The sequence below is a fragment of the Aotus nancymaae genome, unplaced genomic scaffold, assembly GCF_030222135.1.
Source record: "Aotus nancymaae isolate 86718 unplaced genomic scaffold, 86718_ANA_hifiasm-v0.15.2.pri h1tg000081l, whole genome shotgun sequence".
In the NCBI taxonomy this organism is placed as follows: domain Eukaryota; kingdom Metazoa; phylum Chordata; class Mammalia; order Primates; family Aotidae; genus Aotus; species Aotus nancymaae.
The window spans coordinates 3,921,357-3,940,335 of NW_026988496.1; positions in this window are offsets into that span (position 1 = coordinate 3,921,357).

An 18,979-nucleotide genomic window follows, 5' to 3' on the forward strand; every position below is an offset into this window, starting at 1 on the left:
GTGAATGCTTTAAAAATCATTTAAGGAAGAACTAGGGTGCCACCCCTAGAACAATCTATTAACTTGTCCTGAACAATCAGTCTGTACAATAACCCTATGGAGTGGGCATCTTTAGGCCCATTTAACAGCTGTGGAAAGGTTTAATAAAGGATAGGTTTAATAAGGATCAGAAAGGTTTAATATATGGCCTAGGGTTATAGAGCTAGAAAGAGCCAAGCTAGGAATTCCAATCTATATGGGCCTGATTCCCAAGCTTCTTTTTTTTAATACCTTTATTTATTTATTTATTTATTTATCCAATAAACATTTATTAAACATCTACTGTATGCCAAGTCCTGCTATAAATGCTGGAGATACAACAACAAAGCCCCTTCTCTCATGGAGTTCACATCTTAGTGAAAGTAGACAAATAATCAAAGTAATTAATAAATAATATGTCTGATAATTATGAGTTCTATAAAGAAAATGAAGCAGAATAATTGATGGTCAGAAAGTAATGGAAGCAATGGGAGGTACTATTTTATCTGGGGTGAGATAAGATAGCACCTTCTCTGAGAAGGTGACATGTAAGCAGGAATCTGAATGAAGTGAGGGAGGTATACACACATGTGGCTAGAGAAAAAGCATCGAGTGCATTGGGAACAGTAAGTGCAAATGCACTCAAGTAGGAGTGTGCCTGGACTGTTTGAAGAATAGCAAGAACAGTGGCTAGAGTGAACGGGAAGGGGAATGAGATAGTAGGAGACGAAGTCAGAGAGGTAGAGGTGGTGATAGAGACAGATCACGTAGACAGTGATTCTCAGCCTTGGCCATACCTAGACTCACCTGGGGAGCTTTTAAACTCTCCACACCCAGGCTTCATCCCAGACCAATTAAACCAGAACCTCTGAGCCCCAGACACCAGTATTTTTTTAAACTCCCTAGATGGCTCCAATGTGCAGCTGATTTGGGAAATTCATGATGTAGTGTCTTCTAGATCGTTGTGAGGCCTTTGGCATTCACTACGGTTGATGAGAAGCCAAGAGATGATTTTGAGCAGAGGCAAGAAATGATGTGGTATATGGTTTAACAAGATTTCACTGGCTTCTCTGTTGAGAGTAGCCTATAGAGGGAAAGAGGGAAAGGGCCTGTTATGGCTTGAATGTCCCCTCCAAAACTTGTGTTGAAATTTAATTGCCATTGTAACAGTGTTGAGAGGTGGGACCTTTAAGAGGTAATTAGATCACAAAGGCTTTGCCCTTATGAATAGGTTAACACCATTATCATGCGAGTAGGTTCATTATTGCAGGAGTGGGCTCCTGATAAAAGGATAAATTTGGCTCCATTTTTTTCTTGCTCTTGTGCATGCTTTACTGTCCTTCCATTTTCCACCATGGGATGATGCAACACAAAGACCCTCACCAAATGCTGGTACCATTCTTTTGGACTTCCAGACCTCCAGAACTGTAAGATATAATTTTCTTTTCTTTATAAATCATCTAGTCTGTGCTATTGTGTTATATCAGCAAAAAGGAAGTAAGACAGAACATTAGTATTAAGATGTAGAGCTGTTGCTATAACAAATACCTGAAAATATGAAAGCAGCTTTTGAACTGGGTAATTGGTAGAGCATGGAAGAACTTAGAGGAGCAAGCTAGAAAACACCTAGATTTTCATAAATAAAGAGCATTAAAGATGATTCTGGTAAGGGCTCAGAAAAAGAGAAGAGCTGTAGGGAAAGTCTAAAACTTATTAGAGATTACTTAAGTAGTCATGATCAGAATGTTTGTAGAAATATGGACAGTAAAGGCCAATCTTATGAGGTCTCAGATGAAAAAGAGGACTATCTAATTGGAAATGGAAGTAAAGACCATCCTTGTTATGATGTGGCAAAGAACATGGCTGAATTGCGTCTATGCCCAGTGGTGTTATGGAAAGAATGGAACTTAAGAAGGATGAATTAGGGTATCTTGCAGAAGAAATTTCTAAGCAAAATATTGAAGGAGTTGCATGGCTATTTTTAAGTGCATGCATTAAGATGTGAGAGAAAAGAAGTGGCTTAAAGACAGAATGCATCATTAAAGAAGAGGCAGAACAGAAAAATTTCGAACATTTTGAGCCTGGCCATGTAAAGAATGAAAAAGTGTGTTCAGGAGAGCAAACAAAGGGTGTGGCCAAGTGACCATTTACTAAGAAGATTAATAAGAATAGACGGGATCATCAAAATAATAGGAGAACCCTTCCCTAGGCACTTCAGAGATCCTCAACAGAGGATCATGCCTCTCTTATCACAGGCCCAGAGCTCTAGGAGGGCAGAATAACTTTAAGGGATGGGCCCAGGCCACCTTCCATGGCTTGCTGCCCAGAAATGCCTTGAGTCTCTGCTTCCCAAATTCCAACGCAGCACTCCTTAGCCAGCCCAGCCATAATTCAAATGGGCCCAGGTATCGTTCAACCCACTGCTCTGAAAGGTACAGACTGCAAACCTTGATGACATTCACATGGTGCTAATTTTGCAGGTGTGCAGAATGCAAGAGCTGTGGGAGCATAGCTTCCTCTACCTAGATTTCAAAGGATGTCACAGACAGTCTTGTGACCCAGGCAGAGACTTGTCATGGGGCAGAGCCACCACAGAGGGCCTCAACTAGGGTAATCCCTAGTGGAACCATGGGAGTGAGGCCACTGCAGGGAGTCCCCACTAGTTCTAGCAGAGCCATGGGAGTGGGACTGCCACTATCTCAGAACTGTAGAGTTACCAAAGCACAATGCCAGCCTGGGAGAACTGCAGGCATGAGACTCCAACACATGACAACTGCTGGGTAGACTGAAACCAGCATAGCCATGAGGGCAGAGCTGTCTAAAGCCTTGGGAGCCCTGCCTAAGTGTGCCTAAAATATGGGACTTAGAGGCAAAGGAGATTATTCTCCAGCTTTAAGACTTAATATTGTTTTTCCTGCTGGGTTTTGGACTTACTTGGGGCCTGTTATTCCTTTGTTCTTGTCTATTTCTCCCTTTTGGAATGGGAATGTCTACCCTGCGCTTGTACCACCGTTACATTTTGGAAGCATGTAACTTGTTAATTTCACAGGCTCACAACTGGAGAGGAATTTGACTCAGAACGAATTGTGTCTCGAGTCTTATCTATGTCTGATTTAGATGAGACTCTGGACTTTAGACTTTTGAGTTGGTCCTGGAATTAGTTAAGACTTTGGGGCATACTAGGATAGAATGAATGTATTTTGAATGTGAGAAAGGCATGAGTTTTGGGGGGCCAGGGTTTGAATGTCCCCTCCAAAACGCATGTTCATTTTTTTTTTTAGACAGTCTCACCCTGTCACCCAGGCTGGAGTGCAGTGGCATGATCTTGGCTCACTGCAGCCTTGACCTCCAGGGCTCAAACATTTTTCCCACCTCAGTCTCCCGAGTAGCTGGGACTACAGGCATGAGGCACTGCACCTGGCCACTCATGTTGAAATTTAATTGTCACTGTAACAGTATTGAGAGGTGAACATTTAAAAGGTGATTAAATGATGAGGGCTCTGCCCTCCTGAATAGATTAATGCCATTATCATGGGAGTGAGTTCATTATTGCGGGAATGGGCTCCTGATAAAAGGATACGTTCAGCTCCCTTTCTCTCTTGCTCTCCCACGTGCTCTCCATGGAATGATGCAACACAAAGGCCCTTGCCAGATGCTGATGCTATGCTCTTAGATTTCCCAGCCTCCAGAATTATAAGAAATAAATTTCTTTTCTTTATAGATTACCCAGTCTATGCTATTCTGTTATAATAATACAAGGGACTAAAGGTGGAAGCAGGGAGTTCAGTTAGGGGCTAGTGCAGTCATCCATGTGAGAAATAATGGAGGGTTAGACTGTGTTATTTTAGAAATGAGAACTATGAAGTTCAAAGAAGAAAATGTACTAGCACAGGGATTCACAAACAGTTATTGGTAGCATGAGAACCACAGCCAGGCCTCTTGCCTTCCTGTACAACCTATACTGCTTCAAGTACGCCCTCCAGGGAATACTCAGAAGGTGATCCAGTCATGATGGTAATTCTCAAACTCCTTTAATGTGAGGCAGGGAATGGGAGGAGAGTTGGCCCACAGTCTGACCAAGGGAGCAGCCGAGGCAAAGCCATAGGAAGTTGACAGGTTGACTGGCACTCATGGGGGATTCCCAGGGTTTCTGCTCTATGATTCCTTAAAGGTGACTGGAAGGAAACTGCCAGAAGGCACTGACTTAGGGTAGCCATCCCTCTTCAGTAAATGGCAAATTTCATTTTAAGAAACACAAGAGCAGTTAACTCTTGTTCTGATTAGCTCAGGTCGCTTATGCATGTGCTGAAGGCTGAGCCAGGGAAAGATTGGGGAAGGATACAGTCACTTGGGCCTCAGGGTAGAGGATCAAGTCAAGTCACCTGTGAAATATCTCTCGTGTCAGAAGTAGGCCAGGCCTCAACTCACAATCACCAGGGCTCTTCTCTAGGTCATTAGAACAAACAGGTAGGAGGTGAGAGCTCCCACTGTGTGCCAGAAGGTCTATGCCCTCTCAGGCCAAACTCTACTACAGTCTCCTGACAGGTAAGGATGATTTTACTGCTGAGGAAACTGAGACTTAAAGAGGCCTGGTCACCTGTTCAAGGTCACAGAGCTGGAAAGTGGCAGGGCCTGGATTGAACCTGTAGTCAGCCTGATGCCCACACCTGTGTTCTTTACCTTATTCCTCACTGCCTACCCTCAAGGAGTTTAAAGGCTACACAAGAGCAAATGCACATACTCTGAAAATTAAAGGCAGCCACAAGAAAGGACAAAGAGAGTGCTGGTGGGAGACCAAGGCAGAAGACATCAACGAAGCCTTCCTGGAGGGGGTGACATGGGACAGCCAAAGGCCTTGAAGGCTTGGTAGAATTTGGACGTGCAGAGAAAGTGGTGGAAATGGAATTCAGGTAGAGGAAACCCCATTAGCAGAAAGATGTCTGGAATTGAGCATAGATAAGGCAGACCCACATATTTATTTTTGTATCTGTTTAACAAAGACTGATATGGCACTTGCTTTGTGCCAGCCACTGTTCCAAGGGCCTTATGTACAGCAACCAATGTAATCCTCACAACAACACTGTGGAGCAGGAAATCAATCTTCGATGAGTCCACTTTGGCTTATAAATCTAAAACATAAGATTTATAAGCAGAAAAAATGGAGTTAAAGCTGGAAAAGTAGATTTGGGCTTTATGTAGAAGGCCCTGGATGGCAGACTAAGGAGTTCGTGCTTAATTCAGCGAGCAATAAGGAATCACTGAGGGCTTCTAAGCAAGTGTGCAAGAGGGTCAAAAGTGTACATTTGGAAGGTTCGTCCTGAAGCCACTGAGGAGGGTGAGCCAGCAGCATAGGAGGCAGCCAGAGAGGACTTGACCCTACGCAGACACAGATAGGGTGGAGAGGGACTGATGGATCAGTGGCACATTTAGGAGGTGGAATCAATAGGATGTCAGAGATGAGAAAAAGGGAGGAGTCCAAAGTGATGGGATTTTGCTCCAATCCACTGGGCCTGGGAGTCAATAACCTGGGTCCGAAGCCCAGAATCGCCAGCAACATACCATGTGGTCTTGGGCATGTCCCTGGCCCTCTCAGTCTCAGCCTTCCCATTGACACCATAAGAAGGTGGAATGTTTTATTACTAATGGCTCCGCCAGGGCTGACATCCTTCACCTGTGGTTCTACATATCAGGGGAGAATGCCAAACTGTTATCTAAGACGGAGCCTCCCCAAACCGAGAGAAGCCATCCCTTAATAATAATTAAGAGCACGGGGTCCAGAGTTGGGCCTTCTTGGGTTTGATTCCCACTCCGTTAACTGCTCAGTAGCTCAGGTTCTTCTTCTGTAAGCTGGAGATGATCAGAATAATACCTACTTCAGATGGCTGTAGTGAAGACTCAATGAGATAATGCACACATACATGCTCAGCAGCTACTCAATACATGTGGTGGCTTCCATCTTCGTTAGCTCTCCCTCCTCTGGTGGGTGAGAGTAGAGGGTGACAACCAGGTTCAGAGGCACTGAGACACTGGAACCCCCAGGAGCTGATGGCATGACTTCTCAGCCCCAAGCTGTAGCTGCCAAGCACAGCACTTCATCGTTTATGGAACTCTGTTCCACCTCAACAAATCTAGGAGGTAGAAATGATTATCACCATTTTACAGATGAGGCTCGGCTGGGATGTCAAGGAGCGTCCTCCCACGAGGCCAACTTTCCCCCTGGGTCATCTGTAACTTGGACAAGGCTTTCAGAGCACTGGAGCTGTGAGGGCCCTTAGAGACCCTCCAGTAAACCCCTCAAGTTGTACCTGGGGAAACTGAGGCCCTAAGAGCATATCTTCTTGGCCACCCCCAGATCTACTGGGGACACAGGAGCCTGGGCAAGAACAGGTGCCACCAGGAACCTAGGTCTGGCTTTCATTTGCCACTGGGCTGGGCGCCATGCAGCTTGCCCAGGGCCATGATTCGGGCCCAAATTGGGGTGTTTGGTTCCTTTATGTCTCCTCTTGTAACTCCAGCTTAACACTCCCCAGATGGCCATTCCTGCCGGCTCCCTGCCCACGCCACCATTCAGACAAAAAAGCAATCATTTCGCAGCCCCATTAATTAAAGACTAATTGCTGATTGGAAACACATTGACTGGGCCCTGAGCCGGTATCATGTTGTGGGCCCTCTGGCCCTGGTGAAGGCCAGGCCCTAACGAGATTCTGGCCCCCCAGCGGCTTGCTCACTCACTGCGTGGCAGCAGAATTGGTCCTGGACTTAGGCTAATGAGGTGTCAGCTGACTATTAGAACCACATTGATGGGGGAGGCTGGTGACTGGATCAGATAGGAGCTGCCACATGCAGCAGCCATTAGCTCTGAAGTTGCTGTGCTTCCAATAATAGCTCCCTGGGGGCCATGTCTGCCCTCACCCTCTTCCTAGCCAGTTAGCAAGGGGCTCATCTTCCAGCTAGGACCTCCTCCAGGAAGTCCAGTCTCCCCTGACACAGGGTGCTCAAGGTCCCCGATTCTGCCACCAAATACCTACTCTGTGCTGGGCCCTGGGGATACAGAAATGAGTCACAATAGCTGCATTTATTGAGTACTTACTATAATCCGGGTCCTGTTCCGAGTGTTTTATGTAGACTCTCCTTTTTTCTCACAAAAGCCCTCTGGAAGATTGATGCTTCCATAATTCACATTTAGCGAGGGAAACTGAGGCCTAGAGTGGCAAAGGGACTTCCCTTTTAGTAGGTGCACACATCTACTAAATGGGAGTACCAGAATTCAAAGCCAAGCAGTCTGAGTCCAGAGTTCAGGCTCATAGCCACTGTGATCTACTGCCCCTCAGCCCTGACCTGGAGAAACTTCTAGTGTCATAGGACAGACTGCTAAGGAAGGTGCTTTATTTTGGGTTTACATGGGGAAAGGGCCATGGTGAAAGAGAGCCCAGGAGGCTCTGGAAGGCCCAGGGAGGGGCACACGGGAGAAGAAGAGAAGTCAGAGAAAGCTTCCTGGAGGAAGTAACACGTAAACTGGGTTCTTAGGGACATAAGGGGTGAAGGCACTGAAAAGATAATTCAGGCAAAGTGGGTTGGCAGAAAAGCAAACCCTCCGGGAAAAGGGAGATGTTTGGAGAGTACCCATCTACCTAGTGGAGGTGAGCTTGAGGGGGTCGGGGGTGACAGAGTTGACTCAACACTTCAGAAGTTCACTCCGGCAGAGGCTGCAGGCTGGATTGGAAGTGAGAAAGAATGCAAACAGGGAGATTACTTAGGAGCCTCCTGCATAGTCCAGAAGAGGTGGGGGAGGCCTGGATTAGAGGCAAGGCAGTACGGATGGATTGCTACTTAGGAGGTGGAGACAACAGACTTGGAGAGGGTGAGACATTGGGGTAGAAGGAGGCAGCAGAGGCCAGGATTCCCCTTCCATGTCCCCTGGGCCACCTGCCTGTGGTCCAGAAGTCATGGAAGATCCAGCCACTCTTCTTCTTATAGCCTTCTATAACTCCTTAGCCCTCTCTTTCTCCCAACATGTAGGCAGGCCTGTGGGGAATTCCAGCTCTTCTACTTTCTAGCTGTGTGACTGTGGGCAAGTCCCCCAACCTCTGAGCTCCAGTTTACTCATTTTTAACAACTGACTCAGTGGTCCTTGGATTAACAGGATTGCTGTGAGAACTGAACAAGTTCCTGTACGTGATCCCCTCTCGGGGGACCAGGCAGGGATTAGGAGTCTCCAGAAATGGGGGCTCAGCAAATGTTTGTTCCCTTCCCCACTTTCTCCGGCTGTCCTTCGTCAACCCTAGATCTAGTCATTTTAGCCCATTCAGGTGTCCTAGTACACAATCCAGACATGGCTGCCTCCCTGCTTTGTTGCTCTAGCTGCTAATTCTATCCTCCCTTCAGCTCCCATTCTTCCAGACTCAGAGGCAGCCTCTTTCTGGGAGCTTCCTCTGATTTCACTCTGGCCAGAGAACTGTCCTTTCCACTACCATCCCAGAGTTCTATTTAAGAGCACCAAAACTGTGCCTGAGGCATATGTCCTCCTCTGGATGGGGTGGAGGGAAAGAGGCTCAGATGGATGGGCAGAGGGGTAAACGAATACAAGCAATAACTACTATTGGAAAGCTGGTGTGAGTAGACAGCTGCCTTGGGCCCCAGGGCTTCCTTTGGTCTCACACTCTGCCCCAGAATGCACCAGCCCAAATACCTCTTCAGGCCAAGTGGGGAATGGCAGGAAGCAACTAGTAAGGAAACAAGGATACAAGCGGGTTGAGGAATGGCAGCCAGGGTGACAACAGGGAGTGGTGGGGGCTGTGGCGAAGGGGTGAGGATGTGTCCCATCTTCTGGAGTATCAGCTACTCAAATGGAGTTGATTGTCACCACGTTGAAATACAAGCCTAGGGTTCTCAGGGCTCCTGAATTTTTTGAGAGCAGGAAATCTGGATTTTTATATAAAATTGCCCTCTTTTGCAATCCTGGTGACTAATCTTAAACTTCCTGGAAACATTTTGCAAGCTAACCAAAACATATCTCTAGGCTGAGATATGGACTGCCAATTCGCCATCACTCAAATTCTGCAGATGTTCACTGAGCGCTCCATTGGGCACTCTGCTCTGTGCCAAGCACTGCTAGGCACAGCTGGGCATGGGGACACAGAGATCTCAGAGGACCTGGATTCCTCTCGGGGAGGCAGACATGTCTATAGACCCACAGGGGCTATGGCTGGTGTGATTATGAATGTGGGCCTACAGTCAGACCCATGTGAGTTCATGCCCCGACTTTGACATGTACTAGCTGTGTGTCCCTGAGAAAGTTGCTTATCCTCTCTGAGACCCAGCTTCTGTCTGTAGGGAGGGAGAAAATGGTTTAAAAAAATCTCAATCTCCCAGGTTCATGCCTGCCAAATGAGCTAATGGCTGGTGAGCCCTGTGTGAATTATCAGCTGTGCAGGTGTGCAGGGATGTCCCAAGGAGCTGGGATTAAAGGGTTGAGGCCACGCCTGGAATGGGCTGAGTCTCTAGGGTCCATCCAGATGTGCGGGCACATATGGAAGCTGAATAACAGTGCTCTGGGAAAAAGATGGTGAGAGGCCCTGGCTCAGAGGCTGGTGGCAAGACGCTGTTCACTGCATGTTTCTGCCAGCATTCTGTCTGTGGCCAGCATCCACTCCCTGCAAGGATTTCCTGATGCTGGGGCAGGTGGAGATTTAGAGAGAGGAAAGTAACTGTCTAAGGTGGGATAGATCCGAGAAACCCAGAAATTCCATCTCTACTCCACAGACACTGTCCTACTGCTAAGAACAACTCACACTTACTGAACACTTATGTGGCCTGGCACTGCTCTAAACACCTTTCTCCACATTGGTTTATTTAACCCTGACTACAAGCCTATGAGTGACATACTATTATCATCTCTTATTCCCTGACAAAGACACGGAGGCACAGAGAGGTTAATTGACTTACCCAAGCCACACAGCAAGTAAATAGCAGAGCCAGGTCATGAACCCAAGCTGTCTGGCTCCAGAGTCTACATTACCTGGATTAAAATCCCTGGATAAAATTCTCTGTGCTGAAAGACTTAGTGTGATTTCTGTTTTCCTGACTATACCCTGATGGACACAGTCCCCATCTGTGCCACGGGGGAGAATAGAGGAGTGTTCAATGGCTTCAACATTAATAACTCGTCCCATTCTGATGGTGCTAACCCAGGCCAAAACCCAGGCCCAAACCCAGGCCCCCAAGAACAACCTCATGTGGGGTCCCAGGATCCTGGGCTCGTGTGTCCCTCCCTTCCTTCCAATACTCTCTGCTTCCCCTGGGCAAGGCCTGGAGGCCTAGAGGAAGAGGCAGAGAGCCAGATAGAGAGTGACAAGGATGCTGAAGTTGAAGCCAGGGGACCTCTGATGTGGGCTGTAGACAAACAGGTGTGCTCAAGGTGGGCAGGACAGGCTGAGGTCAGTCAAGTCAGCAGAAGGACCCAGCGGTTAGCTTCAGAGCCCCCTGCACTCATCCCCACACACAGACACATGCACACTCCCTGTCATACTCACACACAGGCAGACACACACCCACATGGACTCACTCACCCAGCTAGTTGCTCACACACATGGAGACATGGATAAACTGGCACACACCCATAGACACACACTCCAACACCTACACACCTCATCTCCCAAAGCCCTTGTTCATACAGACACACGTATGAACACAGGCACACACACACATGTGAACGCTCCACAAACATGAGCCCCTTCTGGGGAGGCTTGGGAAGGATTGTTCCAGCCCAGCCCACAGCACTCCTCCCTCGGATCTCTTTGGGGGAAGAAGACACTTATGAACGGAAAAATGCCTCCAGCAAATGCCACCCACTTGGTGGCAACTCAGCCCCCTTTCCCGGTCTCTGCCATTCAGGGCATGGCCTGTTGGGAAACCTCCAAGTTTCTGTTTGGACACATGCAGGTAGGGGAGGGGATGAGGGAAAAAATATTTTAAAATGAAGATTAAGCCCAAAGATAATAGTTGACCTTCAGAGTCTGTGGCAGCTTGGAGTGTTAGGGTGGAAAGCTAGGGGAAGGGCAGGGCATATAGGAGGAACTGCTGAACTGAGTCAGGTGTGTTAGTACAAATATGAACTTCAACATGGATTTTCTGTGTGACCGTGGGCAAGTTACTCCAGTCTCTGAGCTTTGGATATCCTGAAGCCTGAACGCCTCCGTTTGAATTCCAACTCTGCTTTTACCAACTGTGTGACCTTGGACAAGTCATTTAACCTCTTTGTGCCTCAATGTCATCACCTGTATAATGCAGTTGATAACATAATCTAGCTCACAGCATGGACATGAGGATTAAATGACTCGATGTAAGCAAAGCTCTTAGAATAAATACAATCTTGGATGATAGTGAGCACCATGTAAGTGGCAGTTATTATTGCCATTGTTGTAAAATGAGGATGCGAACGTCTACTGCACAGGATTGTGGAAAGAGTATATAAGATAGTGACTTAGCAAGGGCCACATAAACTCTAGCGATAAATGTGCAATAGTAACAATGTGCCGCTGGATGGATTCCAAGGCTGGGACGAGGCTATAGGCTCGGCCTGAACAGCAAGAACTCCATGCGACATTTCAGGGCTTCCTGTGCCCCTGCAAAGTACTCAGTGGCCTGTTCTTGTCATTGGGGTTGAGATACACTAGGCCTGCTCCTGCCTCACAGCCTAAAACACTGGCTGCTCCCTCTTCCCTGAATGACCTTTCCCCAGATATCTGCATAGCTAATTCTCTCACCTCCTTAAAGTCTTTGCTCAAATATCACCTTCTCAATGAAGCCAACTCTGGCCGTCTAAAGTAATTCTGCATATTGCCTCTTACTCTAGCATCTCTAGTCCCTGTTAGGTCTCCTTTTATTTTTCTAAAGCATGTACTACCTTCTCACATACCAAATATATCATTGTTTATTTTTTTATGTTTTTTAGACACAAGGTCTCACTCTGTCGCCCAGGCTGGTGTGCAGTGGCATGACCACAGCTCACTGGAGCCTCGAGCTCAAGCGATCCTCCCGTCTCAGCCTCCCTAGTAGCTGAGCCTGCAGGCACACAGTAGGGTTGCAATGACTTTTATTGAATGAACACAGAATGGACACAGTCCTGAGAGCTCCTGGGGTGCAGTTAGAATGGTGGTCCCAGAGGTGGGGAGAACAGGTAGGAGGCTGAAGCTGAGCAGTGGCAGTGGGAAGGCAGTGCTGAGGAAGAAGGCAGGGTCTATGAGAGAAGGAACCTAGTCCGACTTGCTTGGAGATGGATTCTCAGGTACTGGCGCAACGCCTAGCAGAGTCCAGGCACAAGGACTATTTGTCGAGTGAACGATTAAACACACGAGCCATTGCTAGGTCTGCTGAGTTGATTGGACGTTGGGGAAGAGGAATAAGTCAAACATAACATCCTCAGCTTAAGCCTGGGTAGCCCAGGAAGCAAGTGAAAATGTTCCCAAGTGCTGGAATCAGAAACCAGGGAAGATTTCACATACATTACACCTTCCGACATCAACTCAAACACCACTGCCTTTAGAAGGTCTTTCCTGCTCCCCACATCAATCAAGGTCCACCCAACTGGCCCTCCTTTGGTCCTCCCTTGGCTCCCTGAACTTGCCCTTAGGTATGCTGTCTCACTTGCATTTACTGCACCTCCAGAGCCTAGAATAGTGTTTTGGGGCTTGGGTAACCCCTCCAATTGGTTCTCCATGCTTCACTCTGTCTCTCTCCTCCTGTTCCTTCCTTTCCTCCTCCTCCTTTCTCCTCCTTCTCTTCTTGTCACTTCATCCCCCTCCTTCTCCTCCCCCTTCTCCCATTGCTTCGCCTCTGCCTCCTCCTACTCTGGTCATCATAAGCAGAGTATTCAGGGAACTTCAGCCGATGGTTTGGATTAAACCACAGGAACTGAGAGTGACCCGACCTGCAGGGCGGGGGTGGGGTGGGAAGTGGGACAACTTATACAAGAATTTGGCCCTGATTCACCTGAAATTGGAAACTCCCAGCTCTGAGCTGCCGGCACTGGGAACTGAGTCTGGGGTTCATGAACCTTGCACCACACAGGTCAGAGCCCCCCAACAGACCCATACACCTAGTGACACACAGCATGTCCCTACCCCACACCAACATGATGACACCCAAGTCTCCAAGCACAGCCAAGTCACACTTGCAGCCATGTGACACATGTCCCCTACCATATCCCCAACTCAGTGATATTACATGACATCCCACCAGACCCCCCACACACGCACACACATGCACACCACAGTGACACATAACATACATACCACTCCCACAGCACCACATGACATGATTCTAACCCTCTGCCATACAACACACGGGGTAAGTGCACAGCACTCTTGCATCCCAGTGACCCAGCAGTTTCCAATACAGTGACACAACACACACATCACCACCAGCCCCCCCACTCATCACCCCTGCTACACACACACACACACACACACACACACACACAGAGAAGAGCTCTTCCTTCTCACCCTTCCTCCCCTCCACATGTCTTGGCTGCTGGGCCATACCAGGCCTGCCTTAGGACCCTGGCTCCAGAGCACAGCTGAGCTGGTAGGCACCATTTCCTAGAAGGCTGTGGATTTGGCCTCAGCTGATCAAACACATGCTAGGAGGTCCACGTTTGAACTCCGGCTCTAGGGGTGGCTGGTATGTGGTCCCCACCAATGAACTGCAGGCAGCAGCTGCCTGCTGTGGGCCACCCCACAAGGAGGGGCTAACAGGACTGAGCTTTGTGGGTGGGGGCCAGGCAGAGCCCATGCTGACTTGGGGTGAGGGGGCGTCCAGAGTTCAGGCTGCTTGGGGAGGAGGGAGGCTCAAGAATGCATCACCAGCAGGGCCTGAGATAGAAGCTGAGTCATGAGGTAAGAGGAGAGGCTGTGGTAGAAAGACAGGAAGACGGGTGGAGGGGAAAGAAAGGGTGGAAGGAGACTCTCCAGGCTCCCTGGGACTCTTCCCTTAGGAAAATGACAGTGGCAGGGATTGAGAGGGGAGGCAGGGCTAGGGGTTGAGGGGAGCCAGAGCTGGAGGCTGGCATGGGGTGGGGCTTTGAAAAGAGGCTTTCAGAGGATAATGAGAGGCTGGGGCAGAGGACAAAGAAATGTCCTTGGAGGCTGAGTGGTCAGCCTAGGGCATGTGGCAGGCATGGGGCCCCTGGCTGCCCCAAAAGGGGGTGGAGAATTAGATGCTGGTCAGGAAGAAGAGGACCCACTGATGAGAGCTTAAGGTGGGAAGAACTTGGCCATTACAGTGAGAAAGAAGAGTGGGCCATTGGTGAGGACAACCAGGGAGAAGGACGCATGTGAGAAAAAAAGCTATCCATGAGGGCCTGAGGGCTGTGAGGCCTCAGACACCGGGCCCACATCCTGTAGACAGAGAGTACCATCAACATCTGCGGCCATCAGAGCTCTCAACTCAGAAAAACGCAACTCAGACTTCAGGTCACCCACAAGAGCATGGCCGACAATTCCCTGTGGCAGGTGGGGAAGGATTGGCCAACTTCAGACGCTGGTCAACTCAAGTTCTGACCTCAAGAGAAGCAGAAGGTGGGAGGAAGAAAGGGAGGGAGACTATCGGCCTTTTGGGGTTGCCATCTGGCTCAAGCGGTCCCCAGGCAGTTGACTCAAACCCCATAATTGACATATTTACGTGTGACTTATGCCAAAAGACATAAATGAACTCCCCCTGTCCCACCCCACCCAAGCTGCACATGGATAACCTCATGGCTGGGCTCCAATTCTATGTCCCCAGCCACCCCTGAACCTCTGAATACTTTGGCCCTGGTATCCCCAATGAGAAAACCCCGTGAGGTGGGTGCTAATCCAGTCTCCAGGGATTAAGTCTCACCTCTCTCCTGGACTGAGCTAATAATATCCACATGTATCCACTGCTTTGCACTTCCCAAAGCATGATCTCATTGGAATCTCATAACAACCCTGCCAGGCTGGCAGAGCAGGGATGATTATCCCTATTTTCAGATGAGGAAACTGAGGCCCAGAAAAGTTAAGCAATTACCAAGGTCACACCGCTAGCAAGCCCTCCAACTCCAAATTCAGCACCCAAGTTAAGAAGGAATGCATGGCCCCTTTAATCTTAAAGTGTGGACGTCATCATTCTCATGGAGAATGCGAGGAGGAGGCTCAGATGGCATAGCGAGCATGATGAGAAGGGTCTGTGCCCAGGTGGAAGCCTGGTAAGAGGATTAAGCCATGTCTATTCTCTCCTAAAAAAGATGGGGGTAAGGGAGGAAAAAAATTGAATATTTCTTGAATATCTACTAGGTGCCAAGTAGTGTATTAGGCACCTTACATACATTATCTCATTTAATCCTTCTAAAACTCTGTGAGGTCAGTTCCCATTTCACAGTGGGAGAAACTGAGCCTCAGAGAATGGCATTGGTATGCATAAAGTCACACAGTGTGTAAGTAATGGAGTTACAACTTGGCTCTGCTTCTGATTCTAAAGCCTATGTTATTTGGGCAAGATTATGCGTCCCCTTCCTTGACATGTGACCATCTGCCTTGGTACCCATCCAGTTGCTGCAGGAAGCTTGTCTCTGGTGGGGCTTCAGTGAGTGGCCTTCAGAAATCAGGAAACTGAGAAGAGGGAGGGGAAAGGGGAACTGCGGGGGAGGTAAGAGCTCCAAGAGCTTGTGGGAGAAACCAGATTCCTCCCGGGAATTGTGAGCAGTGTCCCCTCCCACTTTCCTTCCTCTCCCCCTCCCTCTTACCACAGCCCGGCTTGGGGAGGAAAGCCATGTCCCTGAAGGGCGGCCTCTTGGCAGATGCAAAGCTGGAGGCAGCGCCACAAAGGCCCACATCCTGGGTCACCTCCCACTCAGAACCACAAGGAATCTGGACAAGAACAGTAACATTTCTCTAAACCGCCAGATTGCATTGCCTCTTCCCTTCCCTGCCCTTCTCTCCTCATCTCCTCACCCATCAACCTCAGAGGTGGAACCCCAGGTTTCAGCAGACAAATTCACTTCCTTTTTCTGCCTAGCAAGCGAGAGAATCAGACTCCTGAAGCCGGTCCTGATCTACAGAGCTCATGATGTTCACCCCCTGCCTTTTGGTATGATTCATGCAGGCCAGTGGGGATCTCTGGCTTGTTCTGAGCCACCTCAAAGGTAGGACATTCCACAGCCATCCTCAGGTTAACTTTTCAGCGTTGCATTCTTCACCATCAGGAGGCTCGTTGTAATTTCTAAGTTTATTTCCTGATGCCAATTCTTTCCCGTTTTGACTTTAGTGGAAATGGGGGAATGATACTACCTAAATTATGACTTTCTCAACAACAGAAACCAGAGAACCCAACTACTCTTCTAGACACCAGCAGCTGCACTATGTCTTCATTGGTCAGCTCAATTGTTTAATTCCTCAGACACAGTGAAAGATGGAAAGTAAAGTAAAGCTAAATACTCTGGAGCGTATTGCCAGAAAAATATTGGAATAAAAGTAAGGTAGAAGATACAGACCCAGTCAGTAGACCTATTGGTTTCTTGGCTATCATAATTATCATCACTATCACCATGTTTAATTGCTCCAGTCTTTATCATAACTATTGCTATTACCACTGCCATGCTCATCTCTACCCCCATTGCTGATTTTATTGCTATCAGAACCATCAATATCACCATCCTCACCAGCACTTCCACTACCACTATCACCGTCACTGCCTCCACAATTACTCCCAGCATCACTAGCACCTTCGCCAGTCATTACCATCCCCACCTTCAGCATCACAAGTACCACATCTATCATCACCACCATCACTACCTCTGTCGTCATTATTACTATTGTTACCACTTCAATCATCATCATCACCCTCATCCTCTTCTTTGCCACCATTTATACCTCTAAGATAACCATCATCACCTCCGCCATCATTATTCCTTTCATCATCATTACTACCTCTGTCATCATTACCAAATCCATTAACATCATTGCCTTTACCACGAGTGCATCACTGTCCTTGTCTTCATCCCACCTCTATTATAATCACCTCTATTGTCATCCTCAACATTACCTTCATCACCACTGTCACCATCAGTGCTATCATTATTATTGACACCTTCATCACTACCACTGACACCGTCAACATCTTGATTGGCAGTAATATGCTCACCACTACCATTTTTACCATTAACGAAATGTATCATTGCGGTCCCCACCTTCAAGGGCTCACAAACAATAGATAAGTCCTTGAACAGAAAATAAAGAGGATGAGGGCAGAGACCCAAAGTGTGGAAATATGGAGTCCCCAGATGTCCATCTCAACTGTGGCCAAAGAAGGCACACCCATTCAGGTTGCAGATCTATCCTGGAGAGTGCAGGGAAATGGGACAGGACTCTAGACCTAGAGCAGCAGGTGGTAAGGGCAACCAGCCACCAACTCAGAGCACATGCGACTGACAGATCAGCCTCATCTGAACCTCAGAAGTAATCAGGGGCCATAGCCAGGCTAGATGGTGTTCTGACAGACTCAAGTCAAAGGGAAGAGCACAGAGGTGGGCTGAAGATGCCCTGGAGGACAACTAAGTTGCTGCAGAGTGGCTGGCTCTTAGATTCAGTCTCTGGTTAAGGGACATGTCTTCCACATATCCAGGTGCCTCTGAGTCACCCTGGAGTTGTGGTCATCTTCCATGTTCTCAGCTGCAAGCCCAGTCACTGGAGCTTGGAACAGCCCTAGAACGGGTCCCCATGACCCACTGACAGCCTGCAATGCCTGGCCTAAAGGAGACTCCACCAGGCACGGGAGAAGGAGGAGGTGGCTCTCCCGGTGCTACTACCTTCCTCTTCCCTTCTGTCTCCTCCAGAGCCTCCGTTCTCCTCTTCCTCATTCCCAGACTTCCTTAATTTTCAAACCTCTTCTTCCAGCACTCCCTGCACATTTTTCACCCTTCCCAGTCTGCTGTTCAGCTTGCCTCCCAGCATTGGCTCCCTACTCTCTCTTCTTCACATCCCCAACTCTCTACTCCCTTCTCTGGGGCAGGCAAGGGTTTGCAATGCCTTGGGTAAGAGCCATGGAGGGTCCTGGGAGAGACCATTTCTTAAATTAATAGACTGCCCTGTCGGGAGCTGTTTCCTGAATCTCCAGCTAAATCGTCCTTTGCCCACTTCATCCCATTAATCCTGTTACTGAGAGGGGAAGAGGCTCATTAAGTCATCAGATCCTTCTACCCAAGTCTGGGCTTCTCTCAGCTTCCTCTGTCCTTGCACATAGCCTTTGCCCCTGCTGTCTGGGCTTCCCTTTCAGGCAGGCATCCCCAGGGCTGCCCAACACTTGCCACCTCTCCCATCGGATCTTTCTTTACACACTGTGTCCCACACCAGCATGCACAGCACACGCACACACTCACACTCCCCACAGGGCACATATGCCCCTGACAGCCAAGTTCTCTGCATTCCAATTATTATCTTCACCATCAATAATCACCACCTATTGTGAACTCACTATGTGCCAATTCACATGCTAAGAGTTTTGCCTACATTAGCAAATTTAATGCTTTCTACATCCCTGTGAATTTGCCATTTTTAACACCCTCCAGCCTTTTTACAGGTGAAGAAACTGGGATTTAGATAAATTCAGGGACCAAAGTAATACCATGAGAAAGTGCAGATCTGGGACTCAAACCCAGGTCAGTCTGACTTCTGAGCTTGTGCCCTAAATTCTAAATTACTGTGCTTTCCTGCCTGTACCTACTCCCATCGAGACAGACAGAACAGCACAGCACATACACTTGTGCCTATGTGGGACACACACCATACACACACTCATAGAGCACATACTCCTCTGTCATCATTACCTAGACTGTACCCATTCTACCCACTACACACACTCACAGACACAGAACACACCTGCAGGAAGAATGCACCTACTTGATCCAGTCATTTGATAACCATTAATGGAATATCTACTGTGTGCCAGC